The 13303-nt window shown below is 34.3% G+C and overlaps 1 long non-coding RNA gene across 1 annotated transcript; it reads right to left on the minus strand.

Moving 5' to 3' along the window:
- Positions 1 to 1109: 1109 nt before the first annotated feature.
- LOC125051427 lies at positions 1110 to 1616 on the minus strand. Its single transcript, XR_007117276.1, has 3 exons — positions 1439 to 1616; positions 1275 to 1358; positions 1110 to 1201 (listed from the first exon to the last, which is right to left on the minus strand). It is a non-coding gene; the product is annotated as an uncharacterized LOC125051427 (long non-coding RNA).
- Between the last annotated feature and the right edge of the window lie 11687 nt (positions 1617 to 13303).

Here is a 13303-nt window from a genome sequence, read left to right on the forward strand (position 1 = left end):
TAGAGAAAAAATACACTCTATTAATTGATGTATTTGTTTATATACCTATTAGAACTTTAGATGGAAATTCTGTCGCATAACGTCTTGTGCAAAACGCAGATTTTTTATTTATTTTTATTATCCTTAGCACGTATACAGTTTGTAAACAGTTTCGGTCTTACTAATAAAGATTTATGCACATCGTATAAGCCTGTTATAAGAAAAATGTTACTAATAATTCCTGAATTGACAAGGTTGATGTATACTGCTGTTATAACAAGTGTCTGGTTTGTATGAAGACTTGTACATTGCTTATACAACGCAGAGGCCTAGTTTAACGGATGTATAAGACAAAAATTGCGTAATTTTATCTGATTTCGCGTTTGACAGCATTTTTTGACTGTTTAGTTCAAGGAAAGATTTAAGTTAGTAGGTATTTGTGTTTGTTGAAAATAGATTTTATAGATCAAATGGAAGATTTAGATAATATTGATATGCAGCTAATACATACGATTGAAGATTTGCCGCCTCCAAGGAAAGTCTAAACATACCAAACTCGGTGCAATCCGTTATTACTTTCGGATGGCGATTTCAAAACAAAATACCGCTTTTCAAAGAAGTATGTTAGGAAGATCTGTGACATAGTGCGAGCTGATGTCGAAAAGAGTACTAGAGGTGGAGGGTTTTCGATTTAGGTGTCTTCTTCATGGCTTCTCAGTGTCATTAGAAAATGCCAAATTATATATAGTAGCACTGGCAATCCACCACAATATTGCTATTGATATCAAAGAAGACCTGGATGTTACGTATGATGACACTGAGAATGCTCCAGAAGAACCAAGGCCAACCTAGACGCCCCCAAGCAATCTGGCTGGACAAGCTGCTAGAGCTGCTTTTATTGAAACATATTTTTAAGGCTGTTTTATTTACATAGGTGTGGATAGTTAAGGACTTGAAATAAATAAAAAGTTATATTACATTTAAAACAGGGGTTTTATTTTTTTTATAAGTATATAATTATTTATTTAATTGCTGCTGTAACATTTTGAGCCTTAGAAGATGCTCCTGTCTAGCCCTTTCGTGAGCTTCGGCAAGTTGCTTCTGTAATCTGTTTGAGCTCATGTGTTTCAGCCATCTGCCTTTGTTTTGTTTCGTGCTCTTTCTGCAAACACTGGAACACTACCGTGTTGCGGAGTTTGGCACTTTCCACTATTTGAGATGCCTAAAAAATTTAAGTATGATGAATGAAATGGTTTTGAATGAAATAGTCCTTTCTCTATCACATTGATACTAACCTCTTCTAACTTTTGTACTGCAGAACGCGGCTTTTTATGTAAAATTCTAGTCCTCTTTGTCTGAGGTTTTGGAGTTTCTATTAGCTGCAAATAATAAAATGTTATTAGTATATTAAGTAAATGTGTATATAATTGCTTTGGTTGATAAAATAAATACAACTTACATTAGAATTATGAGTTGTATCAGAATTATTAAATCAAACGTCAATCAAACACGGCGGGTTGCCAGGGTAACAATAAATAAGGGTCGTTTTGTTATTCAACCAATACACATCAATTATTGGTCAAAGAGGTGTTTATGTCCTGTACAAGCTCTATTCACTGAATTACTATCGCCTTGTTATAACGCATGTATAGTGATTTTTTATTAGTAAGACCGATTGAATATAGATATACAAATACATGGAGTGATCATATACTCGTACATGATCATCTATTGGGGCTTTTACCTTAGTAATAATTAATTTACAAAGAAGTTTCACTTCTGACATTTTTAAAAAATACTTTTAGACCACATTTTCTTCTCACGTTATATATGAGGACTAGATGTTGTATAAAGAATTTAACCTTCAATGAATAAACGATATTTGATTACTAATTAGTACCGTTCAGTGAACTCTCTCACTCCGATGGTTTTGCGATGCAAAATTAAGTAGCCAATCTAAATCAATTCTACCGGAACTTCTACTTCAAACTGGAAGTCATAATTTGGATTCGGCAACTCCGTTTCTCAGTTACGGTAGTCTCAATTGCATGCATAAGACCCATCAGAGAAGAAGGCATCGAAACCACCTCTTTGTTTCAGTGGCTTCTAAATTACAGCAAAACAATAATTACTCGCCTAAGAAACATGATATCAGAAACAAACGCTTGTATTGATACACAGATGCCATTAGGTAATCTATTTAACCTAGAAAGCAGCGCAGAATTCATAGAACTTAATAGAATTCTAGTGATCCCGTCTTGAGCGCTACCACTATAGAAAAAATGGTTTGACAGCTCCTGAAACTAGATCTATGTTAGATTGACGTTCTAGAATATGGGCTTTGGACTCCCTGACCACAGACCTATAAAGATGAAAAATAAATTAAGATATGCCATTTATTCAAAATGTCCAGAAAATTTTAGCAGCGGTTCAGAAAATGTTCGCGTTCGTTTCATAAACTTGGCACTTTGCAAGAATGAAAGTTTTCAGGAAAAGGCTTTTTGCCTCACAAAAAATGGAAAGCTAAAGTATTATGTAAGGACATATTTTTTAAGTATACAGTAAATTTTTGTTTCTTATAAATCGTTGAATTCACATCGTTCCACCTGCAAAACACAAATTTTTCTTGTTAAAATACATTGTTGCACGGTCTGTGATATTATGCTATTTCATATTGTGTATTTTTTTTTAATCTATAGATTTGTAGCGACACCTACAATCTGTGCTTACAAATCACTGTAATGACGTCATACAAGCGCTAACGAAGTTATTTCGGGCAATTATTATTCTTATACCTTTCCGACCTTATCCACTGGGGCATTCGGGCTGGCCAGTCAGTGGTTACACTGATTCGAGGAGGATCCTCCTTTGGAGAAACAGGTCACCTTTCTCCCTCCACAGATTAGTAAACTTTTTGACAATTAACAATATAGCACAATAGAATATAATTAATCTATATAAAGTATTTGCAAGTTTAGTGACAATAGACATGAAGACATTATGAGGTTTATTTTTGGTTGTCAAATCCAATTAATGTCAAAATCGGTTCACGGACTAAGTTATGCATTCACAAAATATACGCGTCGATATGTTAACCTCCTTTTATGGTCTTTGAAGTCGTCTATAAATAACTAAAAGTTTCTCTTTTCAAATTCCATGAAGCTTCTTTTTATTTAAATGGAATTCGGGAAAAATTATTAGGCTACGTTAATGGATGTTTTGTTTATCTATGTTTATTAGCTAAGGAATCATTATTTTATTTAAAAACATTGTTCTAATTGAATGTTCTTAGTAGTTAAAGGAACGCATTTCAAAAATAAGTGTGAAATCATGGAAGACCTGCACAACAAACACGATAGCTTCAATGTGCACAAAAATATTAAAGAAATGTTGGGACTTAAGTGCAGCAATTTAACTAGCTTAGCCGATACAAACGGGCAGCTACTTTTTAGTATTGAGGCCAAGAAGGATAGATGGTTGGAATACATATCAAAAATGTTTGAAGACCCAACAAGACACCTCGCAATGTCCTTAACTGGTAATGATACTGGCCCACCCATAATAAAAGCAGAAATTTTATATGCGTTAAAATTGGCTAAATTGGGCAGAACCCCAGGTCCAGATGGCATCCCAGTAGAGGTCGTTAAACTCTTGGAAGGGGAGAACATAAACTTGCTCAAACGATTATTCAATCACATTTATGACACAGGTGACCTCCCAACCGAGTGGCTAAGATCTACGTTTATTACCCTCCCGAAAAAGAAAAACGCTAGAAAATGCGAGGAATATCGTACAATTAGTCTTATGAGCCACGTGCTAAAGTTATTTTTGACCGTCATACATAACAGGATAAGAAGCAAGTGTGACGAACAATTGGGAGATAACCAGTTTGGCTTTCGCTCTGGTGTAGGCACACGTGAGGCTCTTTTTGCTCTGAATGTCCTTGTACAGAAGTGTCAAGATATGCAGAATGACGTCTTCCTATGCTTTATAGACTATGAAAAAGCTTTTGACAAGGTAAAGCATGACGTTCTCATAAATCGTTTAATTGACACCGGTCTCGATGAAAAGGATCTAAGAGTAATCAGAAACCTGTACAAAGACCAAAAAGCAACCGTGAAAGTGCATCACGAGGAAACGGATGAGATTGGCATTTACCGTGGTGTTCGTCAAGGTTGTATATTGTCTCCGTTGCTATTCAATGTATATTCCGAAGCAACTATATCAGAGGCCATTGAGGGGTTAGAGGTTGGTGTGAAAGTTAACGGAAAGATAATCAACAACATTCGCTATGCAGACGACACTGTTTTAATAGCCTCGTTAATGGATGATTTACAAATGCTTGTTAATAAAGTTCATGAAACTAGCGAAAGAGACGGTCTGACTATTAATGCAGTAAAGACGAAGGTGATGGTCATTTCCCGAAACGATACTTTAGTTCCTAATTTATCCGTAGCTGGTAGAACGTTGGAACGGGTGCGGCAATACAAGTATTTGGGAACTTGGGTTACAAACGAGTGGAATCCTGATCAGGAAATTAGGTCTCGAATCGAAATTGCCCGAGGATCTTTCAACAAAATGAAGAAAGTTTTGTGCTGCCGTCACATGACCATTAAACTCCGAGTCCGACTTCTCCTTTGTTACATATGGCCAATTGTTCTGTACGGCTGTGAAGCTTGGACAATTAAAGAAGATACCCGCCGGCGCTTAGAAGCATTTGAGATGTGGTGCTATCGTCGCATGCTTCGAATAAGCTGGATCCAGAAGGTCTCTAACGAGAAGGTTCTGAAACGAGTTGGAATGTCGAAAAAACTTTTGCAGAACATTAAACAACGGAAAGTTGCGTACCTGGGCCACGTGTTGCGCCATGACCGCTACCACCTCCTTCAATTAATTATAATGGGTAAAATCCAGGGTAAACGGCGTGTTGGTAGAAGGAAGAAATCATGGCTCCGCAACGTTAGAGAATGGACAGGTATTGCAACTGCAGAAGAGTTGCTGCATCTGGCACAGGACAAGACACGGTTCAAGATACTGACGGCCAACCTCCAGTAATGGAGAGGCACTAAAAGAAGAAAGAAGAAGAACGTCATAAAAGCCCGTATACAATTTTTATATTTCCACTTTTTTTGAATTTGACAATGACAGCTGACAAGTTAATATTGTGACGTCCGGTGAAGTTTGCTATGAATATTGTGAAAAATCTCCTTTTAAATTTTAATGCAACTGGCATGTTAATTAAGAAAACTACGTTTAATTTCAAAACGAATAATTATAAATCCTAAACTTCTTCTACATTTACGAAGTTCATGTATAGTTTTTCTAAAGTAATCGCAATAATTTCAGGCTAGAGGAATAAAGTAAATAAACAAGTATAAATTTATTCACAATGTAAACAAATCGAAGGGAAGAGCGTAATCGGCCTCACAAAGACAGCATCATAAAATAAATTACTCTTCACAAAGCGATCGGACATTATCGATCCATTTGAATCACTTCGAGTCCTTTTCACTTAGAACTCTCAATAATGTATTTGATAATTTCCGTTCCATCGCAAAAAGGTTAAAAAAACGTTAAAGTGCTATTCTAAAAGCATTCGATATTTTTATCGTCATACGCTTGGAACGTTCGTAAATAGAACGGACTTTTTATGTTACTATAAACCTCGTCCATAACGGACAAACATGTTTTACTGTTACTGCTATGTATAAAGAAATGAAGCTTCGTTCAATGTTGACATTGAAAGGAGATTATTGATCCATTGCGATTGTGTAGTTACATTGTAATACATTTTGTTTGACGTTATCTATTGAACGTCGAACGGATAGGAACTTATATAAGATTTACTCTCGCTTGTTCTACAAGATAGACATCACCTTTCATTGTATCTTTTCTACAACATTTTTTTATTTCATTTCATTTAGAACTATAGCAGCTAACCACTTATTTCTTAAAGGAAAAGCATTATTAAAACCAACACTGATAATTTTTAGACAACATTTTCTTCCATTTTAAACCAGAAAATGGGGACTTTTTTGTGTATGTTCTGTATAGAAAGCACAATAATAGACCCCTGGGTGTCCCAAAACCCATTCCAATGTTATCGGCACAGTTGGTCGCTCCTGTTTTTTGCGATACCAATTTGAGGATTTACGCACATCAACGAATACAAAAGATCTTGCCAAATATTTTGATATGGTCGATTGGTTCCTGTACTTTTATACATAAGCGGGAAATTGTAAATGTATAATAACTTCAAACCTGTTTTCAATTTCCAAGAGATTACTGTTTATTCATTAACAAAATTAATAAGGCATGATTTGATCTAAATGTTTAATGAAATTTATTTTTATTTAATTAATTTATTTTGACACTAATAAGTTTGTTCATCACTTCTAAGTTAACTCAGAGAACTTTATCGCTTTAGTTTATTCTAAGAGTACACAGTCTTCACATATAATTATTTAACAAATATAACAAAATATTGTAAACCTATTTTAAAAGAGTAAGTGTGGAGTTTCTTGCCCATTCTTCTCCACACGAAACTACCTTTTGGAAGGGGCAACTAGAATCTTCTTTGTGTTTTTTTTGACGTTCAAAAGTGCCATTTTAGTTGGTCTAATTGAAATAAATGATTTGACTTTGAAATTAAAATTCAAAGATTAAACGTAAACTTTATAAATGAGTTTTAAATCTTGTGTATGTATTTGTAATTCCTCTTAAACGGCTGGTGTGATTTAAATGAATGAAATGAAATGTTGTGTTAAAGTTCAATCAATTACAATTTACAATTAGATTTCAGTTTGAAATTGTACTTAACACGTGTTTTGGGCAGTATAATATACCTAAAACTGCGAATCCATACTTATTTTAAGTCTGCACTGTTTATGTTTAATCATTTATTTTCGCATCAATTTTCTAATCTAATAATTAAAAATATATATACAGCCTTGCTATTCTGTAACTAACTTCTCCGGTCCCTGCTTGTAGTTTATTGTTTTAATCAGAGTGCCAAATCGTAAAATGACTGCTTTACGACTGATTTGAGCGCGACCGCCCCTATGAAAACCGCTGTGTGAGTTCGAAAAGTGAGCTACAGAATCGCAAGGCTGATGTGCGAACAGGTTGCAAGGGGCTGCTTGAACCAATAGCTTTGGAAATACTGTCAACAAATAAATAAATAAATTTGATTATTATTCTCTTCATTTCTCGCTAGTTAATTGCTTGGTACTGTACAAGTATGCGTTTAAAGAATTGTTTTTTTTTTATAATAATACCCATACATGACGAATTTATTCGACACATCCAGTATTCGTATCGTAACAATCTATGGCGCTGTAGAGTAAGCATGATGTGCGCTTCGGGCGAACCAGCTTAACCACTTATTGGCTGGCCCGAAGGCCCTAGCGGTTGAGAAGTTGTATATATCCTTAGCGGCCGGAATACCATTGTTATCACTTTTCAGGGTATTACAGTTATAACAGTAAGCGCAGATTGTAGTTGTCGCTCGCAGACATTAATACATACCGATCCAAAGTGAGAATTGTGCGTAGCTTACTAATCGACGATACAGCTGTTTTATTGATAATAGGGTGTACCACCAATTGATACAATTATTTTACTGGAAATCGAATCCGGTTGCGTTACTAAATCATAAAAAATCAGTGGCGTTACAACCTTTTAGGTTTAGACCTCAGACTCGTTTCATAACAAAAAATTGTTTTTTGTAATGTTTAAAGAACTTTATTTCTCATTACAAAAAATGTATTTTTATTTACATGAGAAATTTCATATAATATAAATGTACGAACGAGATACGCGTCGCCATCAGCTATCCCAATTTTAGTCTATCAGGCTCATTTTAACATGTATATTTAATGCCCCTTTGAATTGATTAAACACGCTAATCTTCCGAATTTTAGTGGGTAATTGATTAAATAATTGCACACCCTCATACTCAATAGAGTTTTTTAAATAATTTTAACAGACTTTTTAAAATTCGAACTAACGTAAAGTGGAGGTACTTTGTACAAGGAGGTACAAGTTGCAAATTACAATCGTGTCAAGCTGTCTTCAACATTTCAACAGTATGAAACGTATTCTAGTATAGGAATTTTTTGGTGCAAAAAACATTTTTCATACTAAGACACGTTACAAAGGAGTTCCTTTCGGACTTGAACACAATGTATGCGATTTTTCCGTGCCGAATTTTTAAAACGAAACTTCACGTGCTATTTGGGGCGTTGACACATTAAGCCGAACATTATAAATGAATGCTCGGTATAAACGGTATTATTGAATTTTATTTTTAATAAGATACTGTGGGACATTACAATCTAGCCCAATTTAAGACTAATAAGAATAAATAACATAAGAAAGTGTATAATAACACTTTCAGAAGAAGAAGATACAATGCTCTTGTGAACTATATGTTTCATATTTATTTAGACCGACTACGCACTTGCAAAACTTCTGGTAATGTGCTATGGGCGGTTTCACTTAATATGAGGTGAGCCTCCTGCCAGCTTTCCAGGGGGAATACAATACAACTAATTCGAAAGATTTATAAAAGTTGGTTTATCAAAGTAATGCAATGATTTATTATTTCCCATTACCACTAGTTATTTCAGGTAGTAATCATAATAAATATATCAAAATATTTTCATCAACTTATCGTCGACTGACTGCTTAGAACTAAGTTAGCTTAAATTATAAAACAAAAACAATCAATAAAGAGTTTTTATATTTGATTATTTTAAATTAAGAACGAGTGACGATACAGCAGAATCTCGACACACCTCTATATTTACTATGTGCCTGAACTGCACTTTTATAACGTGGCACTGGTTTGCCTGTCTTTACGATATGACAGTTATTACTCTACCCATAAAGACTATAATAGACTGGCAGTATTAAGGCCTTCGTCAGGTCGTTAACTAAATATAATTTCCTCGTATGTGACTAGCAACACGTTTTCCGTTATTTTCTGGTGTATGCGGTTCATTTTTGACCAATTTTTGTCAAGGAAATATTTTTAATGTTGTTAGACTGTCTAAGTTTGAATAGCAGTAGTTTGAAACGAAAGCAGTAGAACAGTTTTTATTTAGGTAAAGAATTTGTCAAATTTTTGTCACGGAAAAATTTTTAGGGTCTGTTTCACAATGTACGGATAAGTTCTACATAAGTTCCAAATTAGCTATTTGTTACTTATTGGTAGGATAAACACTATTGTTGCGTTTCACGACTGTCAGATATCGCTATTCGTCACATAAAGTCCATCATAAGTTATGAGTCCGATGAATGTCAAATAGCACAATTTATCTTCCAAATAAATTATGTGTTGCAGAGCTATTTGGTACTTTATCCATACATTGTGAAACAGACCCTTAATATTGTAAAAGTCTTAAGTTTGATTTGCACCCGAAGTGCATTGTCTTTTTTAACCCTAATAGATTGGTAGTATGCTGCCGGAAATCGAATATAGGATCTTCAGTTTATACACCGTCTGCATTAACTATATGTTCGGAAGCAGTAGTTTCACCTGATTTTGATTAGGTATTTTAATGTATTTAACCAATTTTTGTCAAGGAAATCTTTTTAATGTTGTTTTAAAACAGTTTGAATTGCAGCCGAATATAACATTATCTATTTAATGATAATTGTAGTAGTCTGTCGGAAATCGAACCTAGAATCTTTAGATCTGCGCTAACTATATAATCGCTATACAACTTATTTTGAATAGTTAAAGAATGTCATATAAATATCATATTTTTGAATGTCAATACAAATATTTGTTATTTATATACTAAATTTAGTGAACTTCTTCAATTATTATTAATTCAATTCATCTGGTCAAAAAAGATGTTAAGTTTATTTTTGAGCTTTTTATCCGTCCGTCTATCGGACTCATATTTTTATTTGCTAGTTACAGTTCCTGCTTTTCCTACAGATTGAACGTGCATCGTCGCGTTTATACAATCGATAAATAAAATGTAACTAAGTTTGCACCTTGTTGTAGAAGGCTAAACTCCTAGCTTGAACTACTGCAGAGTTGAACACTTCGCTATAACTATTACTGTTTGATTGAACTACTTTGGAATGTTAGAGTTGTACCTAACTGTACTTGGAATTCTGTTGTATTAAACACAGATCCTATATTAATAATAAAATGTTATGAGGTGAGTTGAATCGTATGAAATGAGAGACAATATTGGCAAATCAAATAAACGACTTTGACGTTGTTAATTTATATGCTCTGTGACATATAATCACAATGACAACTGACAGTAACGCCGTTGCTCCGTCACGGTCATTCTGACAGGCAACGCGTACTCTGCATCGAAAACAATTTGTGTGATAACTTGCAGATAACAGTAAATTTGCAGCGAAACAGCGAGGTTGTTTATCTTGCCGAAGCCGCGTACAAATTATTTGAAGAAGTCTATTAAGTAGGGTTAGCAATTATTTAATCAATTACCGTCTAAAATTTGTAATATTAGCGCGTTTAACCCATTCAAAAGGCATTAAATTTACATATCAGAATGAACCTAGTAGACTAACATTGGGACGGCTGGTGGCGACGTGTATCTCGTTCGTATATACATATTAAGTTTCTTATGAAAAAAATGTGTGCGTGTACTAGGTATACACACGTAAGAAGTGAAACTTCTTTATGACCTTATTTTTCGAAAAATGATCTACTATGTATATGCAACTTAACGAAATTGGTTAAATAAAGTTTAACAAAAGGCTTTTATTATCATAGACATGAATACAAATACAATTATTTCATTTTACCTTATTACTACTAAGATTATTACAGAATTTCATTAATTGTAATATAATTATTACTATCATTGTTATCGTTATTATATATTTTTGTTATTAATGGCTTCGAATCTCTTCGGATCAACCGTGGTAGGGACAAGAAAAAGATGGTGCGTAACCGAAAAACGTGACGATTTGCTACAAAATTTCTCCCATACGTCGATAAAAAATTCATTCTAACGCCGATAAAGAAGTTTGACTTCAAAAAGCAACATGGCGCGTAACCGAAAAATGTGACGCGTAACGAAAAAATGTTACACTATTTTTTTCCCAACCCCGATAAAGAAGTTTCACTTCAATAAATTACATTCTTTTTTGTAATAAGAAATAAAGTATTACTACTACTAAACATTAACAGTAACAGAAATTGTATTTTGTTTTTCCAGACGAATAATAACGAATACAATTCTAACAGCTGCACCAAATTCTCATTTACAATATAAAAGTATTTTCTTACCTTTTAAAGTGCCCTGTATAAAAATCTGTATATTATACAAGAGCCACAAACCCAATGTTATCATATCTTTATTTTAATCAAAACAATTGATTTACGAACAACGGAAAAGGAATTCCTTAATAATAAATCAAAACTTCGATATCGTGCACTATTGACTTAAAACTAACGCCTACAATTATATAGTGCGCAAGTTTGTGATCCTGTTGACTTAACTAACTCGGTAAACTATATTGCACAACATAGGTATACCCTACTGGATATACTAAAGTATTATATCATATAACATTTTTGTTCGTTTATGCGTGTATAATGTGACTAATCACAGTAGTATTTCATTGTATTCTAACAGATGAGGTTAGATATAATTCAGTTTTTTAGTTGGAGACTTATAGCTTATCATACTTTTTAGGGTTGGAAGTTTCCTACCTCTACCTCCAATACCAGTATTTTAGAACGATGACCACTAGGAAGACTTAAAATATACTATACCGGAGTGTCTATGAGCGGTGGGTTTCTTAACATCACGGGAGCATCCTGCACGTTTGCGACCGTTGTTTAAAAAATAGACAAAGCAGTAATGATATCATTACAAGTAATACCTTAATAGTGATAAATATAGCCTTCTTGCAGTGTCAGTGTCCATGGGCGGCGGTATCACTTAACATCAGATGAGCCTCCTGCCCGTTTGCCTCTTATTACATAAAACAAAATATTGTGGGGCCTATTTTCATGCAGCACTTTAATCAATAATTAATTTTACACACATGCGAAATTCATCATTATTTGTTTCAACTGCACATTGCTGCAATTATGCAGCTCGTTTCCAATCTGCAACAAACCGTATTTCATGTGTCCGTGGTTTTCATATCCGTGATTCTATTTAATAGAACAGAAAAACATTCCCAAATGTTTTATGAACCGCCTTAATTAATACTTCACATCTAGTTCTATATAACTCATGGCACCAGGCGCGCACCGGTGCAAAGCTAACAACAAGTAATTTATCGGTCCTCAGTGCATCGACTCGGAGACTTTGAATAATATTATACGAAGATATTATATTAACCAGAGTTGGTTGCTCTCTTTGTAAACGCAGCCCATTGCGGAAGGGTGTAGAGGATGTGGAAAGCGTTCATAAATTTGTTTACCTAGGAAGCGTCGTGTATAAAACTGGAGGTATTACTGAAGACATTACTTCATGCATTGCCAAGACCCGAGTAACCTTCGCACAACGTCAGCCTGTATGGTAGCGTCGAATCAAAGTTAAATATTCGGATCCAACGTCAAATCATCGTCAGACAGACCATCTGTGGGATACAGGACTTTAAGTCATCTATTGATAGAAATCACTGTTCTAAGGTTAAAAAAAATCCTCCCGTTTGATCAATGAACGGTTAAATTATTCGTAAATCTAACGTCTACATACGATAAGTGAATTCGTATCATATACGATAAGCGGAGATCGACTATGATACTCAAAATTAGCCTTAAACTTTAGTCATACGAACCAGAGGAGATGGCTATTTAATACGCCTTTGTTCGGTTATGTTTATTAATTATTTATAAGTTAGTTAACTTAATGTTGGACGTTTCTAATTTTGAGGGGACTGAGGTCTGGAGGCGAGAGTCTATTTTAAAATACTTACTTCATATCTTAATATATATAAATTACGTGTCACGTTGTTTGTCCGTGATGGACTCCTAAACTACCGAACCGATATCAATCAAATTTGCACACCGTATGTAGTTTGATCCAACTTAAAAGATAGGATAGCTTACATCTCAATTTATACCAGCAATATTATTTTATTGCAAAATATTTGTTTATTTGATAGTCACAATTCTAACAGATGGCGCTGTGTTGAAAGTACCAACGTTTCACATAAGCTACAATTTAATGGCATTACCACCAAAAAAGCATGGTGGTCCCCATGACTGGTGTTCTCCTACCGTTTCCCTTGAATAGTTTGCTACTATATAATATAACAAAAACCTTAACCACAGCAACGCTTGGCCGGTCTGCTAGTTTAATATATATTT

This window comes from Pieris napi, chromosome 7, assembly GCF_905475465.1.
Source record: "Pieris napi chromosome 7, ilPieNapi1.2, whole genome shotgun sequence".
NCBI classification, from domain to species: domain Eukaryota; kingdom Metazoa; phylum Arthropoda; class Insecta; order Lepidoptera; family Pieridae; genus Pieris; species Pieris napi.